A 3,515-nucleotide genomic window follows, 5' to 3' on the forward strand; every position below is an offset into this window, starting at 1 on the left:
CTGCCTGAGACTCCAGGGACCCTGCCCTCTGGCCTGGCCAGGAAACATTTCTTGAGGGTAGTGGTTCTCAGGGAGAAAAGACCAAGAAGTGTTCTCCCAATCGTCCTATCTCTATTCCCTGGTATAGTGAGAGAAGACAAATCCTTGTAGGTGAGTGGCAATCACCCTTGATCCATGGACATTTGCACATAGATCAGAAGCATCAGTTAGGACACGTTGTTCTCTAGGTATGATATCTCAGGCATCTAACAGTGGGAAAATTTCCTCCATTTCAAAGACCTTTTCTGAAGATCTGGAAATACAGCCTCCAAATTACATGCCCACAGGGGAGATCCAACACCAAAATGCCTTCTCAAACCACTGGTGCAGTCAATCATTTTGCCAGTGGAGCTTGTCCAGGCACAAGAAATCCTCCCAGCTTCCTATGAGCTTGAATGAACTGGGACAGCAGAGAGCAGTTTTCCACAGCAGAACACATGGGGTTGGATACAGTGCTGGGCTCCTATTGAAGAGCAGATTTCGAGAAGGCTAGGTTGGAGATGGGAGCAAGGTGGATGTCCCAAGAATAAAGGTAATTGGGAAATAGGTCCAGGACTACGGATGGAACAGGTCCCCTGAGGGGTAGGGGCATTATGAAGGGTGAAGAGGTCTCCAGGGAGGGAAAAACATTCTTCAAGAAACTCAAGCAGTCTTCTTTATTTTGTCGAGGCTCTTCGGCCAAAACCAACAGGAACACACCTGTGGTTAAACAAGTTGAACTTGTCGAGTTGAATTTATTATTGATGTGGAAGTTGGGTTTATTACTCAGTGAAGAAAAGGAGACTGCACACCATGAGGGACCCCTGGGGCCTCTGAAGAAGAGGGTGTCAGCAAAGACTCATAGGATTTGGGCTTGAGCTGGGCGATTTGGAGGAGGGTTTAATGAAGCGGGGCTTGGCTCTGGATGGATGTCGTCAAGAAGTGGAGGTCAGTTTATGATGAGGTATGTTAGTAAATTCTATCGAGGAGGAGTGAAGACTTAGAGGTTAGAGCTGTATTTGGTACAGAGGAGTAGTAACTCATATTAGCCAGGATGGCAGATGTTTGGTGACTTTTGTGGCTTTGGCAATGTTCTTGCTTTGTTTATGCTCAGACCTGATTGTGGAGTGATCTTCTTGTTGGTTATTTGTGTGTGTGTGTGTGTGTGTGTGTGTGTGTGTTACATAAACATTTTATTTTAGAGTATGTTTGGATTTAGAGAAAAGTTGTAAAGATAGTACAGAGAGGTGGCTAATATAGCACACCCAGTTTCCCCCTATTCATCGTGCATTAGCATGGTGCATTTGTCACAATTAATGGACCGATATTGATTAATACATTGTTATTACCTAAAGTGCATCCTTTATTCAGATTTCCGTCTTTATTACCCAGTGTCCTTCTTCTGTACCAGGATCAAGTCGAAGATGTCACATTATATTTCATGGACATGTCCTCTTGGCTGTGATACTTTCTCAGACTTCCCTTGTTTCTGAGGACCCTTGAAAATTTTGGGGAGTGCTGGTCAGGCGGTTTCTAGAATGTCCCTCCATTGGCATTTGCTGGTTGATTTTCTCATGATTAGAATGGGGTTATAGGGTTCTGAGAGGAAGACCAACAAAGTAAGTTGCCATTGTCATCACACCGAGTCAAGGAAGCATATGATCAACACGACATCACAGTTCATCTTAACCTTGATCACCTGGCTCGGGTAGTGTTTATCATGCTTCTCAACCGTACAGTTATTCTTTTTCCCCCTACTCTTTGGAAGGAGGTTACCATGCACAGCACACACTTAAGGAGGGGAGAGTTACTGTCTACTTTCCTTAGGGTGGAATATCTCCAAAAATTTGGAATATTTCTACACAGTTGATTTATCTCTTCTCCCTATTTATGTATGTGCCCAAACATTTCTTTATATCAGTATGGACTCATGGATATTTATTTTGTAGTTTGGGTTATAATCCAACACCACTTTATTCATTCTGTTGCTCAAATTATTTCAGCTTTAGCCATTGGGAGCCCTTTCAGTGTGTCCCTGTGTCCCTTTGCCATACTCCCATCATTTTGTGTGTGTCCGGGGGCAGTGTTTACTGACACTACAAGGTGCTCTTGGCCCACCTTGTATAATCCCTGCCTTCTCCTCAGAATAGGTCATTTCTCCAAGGAGCCCTTTTATTGGAGAATGATGTTAGAAGCCAACATGGGGGCTCTAGGGCTGCTCACTGCTCCTAGAATGTCATCACTTCTAGGCTCTCTCAGCTGCAGAGCAAGGAATTATATCTGTGTATATAATCATGTGTGATGACCTGATAGTGATCCCCCAGATATATCTACATCGCAATCTCTGTAACTTGTGAATCTGCTACACTACATAGTAAAAGGGACTTTATAGGTATAATTACATTAAGAATCTTGAAATGGCCAGATTATCCTGGGTAATGAGGGTGTGCATAATGTAATCACAAGAATCCTGTTATAGAAATGGGCCAAAAATGCACCTGTGTATTGCCCTAAAATTGTCCCCATGTTTCTAATTCTTCCCATCAGTCCAGGACTATTAGCTAAAACCTCACTGGTGCCAAACTCAAATTCTCATACATCCAGTAGCTTTAAATACAGTACAAAAACATATTTTAAACCATTTAGAACCCAGTTTACATACCCCACAGAACTGCTCGGAGATCTGCCCACCATAGATAAGACAAGCTCTCTAGCTATAAGAAATCCCAAACAACTGCTGCTCTTGAGAGCTCTCTGACCCAGACACTGCCAACCTTGAAGCTGACTGATACCGCCCAGTCACATAACCTCCCTGTCCAGTTTCTGCTTCATCCCTGGGAATTCCTCTGCCCTCTTCCCCTTCTGGGTGGTGGCCCCATGCTGCTGTCCCTGGGAGGTCTCTTGCTAGCCAGGACTTCCCTCTCATACATCCCCGTCCAAGTACTGCCCAGATACAGCCAGCCTGTGTGCTACTGCCTTGCATGGTCCTGTTTCCTTCTTAATCAACCCCCAAATCCCTGAACTCCCCACAGATCCTTTTAAGAGGGAGGCAGGAGGATCTGAGTGCACAATAGGAGATGCTACTATGGAAACAATAAGTTGGAGTGATGCCAGGAAGAGGTCAGGAACCAAGACATGCAGGCCGGCTCTGGAGGCTGGGAACAGCAAGGAAATGGGCACTCCCCTGAAGCCTCCAGAAGGAATGTAGCCCAACCAAAAACTTGGTCTTACATTTCTGACTTCCAGATCTCCAAGAGAAAAAAAGAAAAAACACTTTTTTTTTCCTTTTGTCTTTTTTTTAATTTCAGCTCATTATGGGGGTACAAAAGTTCAGGTTATATATTTTGCCCATACTCCCCCATCCTCCCGAGTTTAATTCAGTAAATTTGTGGTGATTTGTTACAGCAGCAACAGGAAACTAATGTGCCTTATATACACACTTGTCTATACATACTTCTACATTTATCCACTTGTGTCTATACAAGATAAACATGAGT

This window comes from Eulemur rufifrons, chromosome 30 (genome assembly GCF_041146395.1).
Source record: "Eulemur rufifrons isolate Redbay chromosome 30, OSU_ERuf_1, whole genome shotgun sequence".
Classification (NCBI taxonomy): domain Eukaryota; kingdom Metazoa; phylum Chordata; class Mammalia; order Primates; family Lemuridae; genus Eulemur; species Eulemur rufifrons.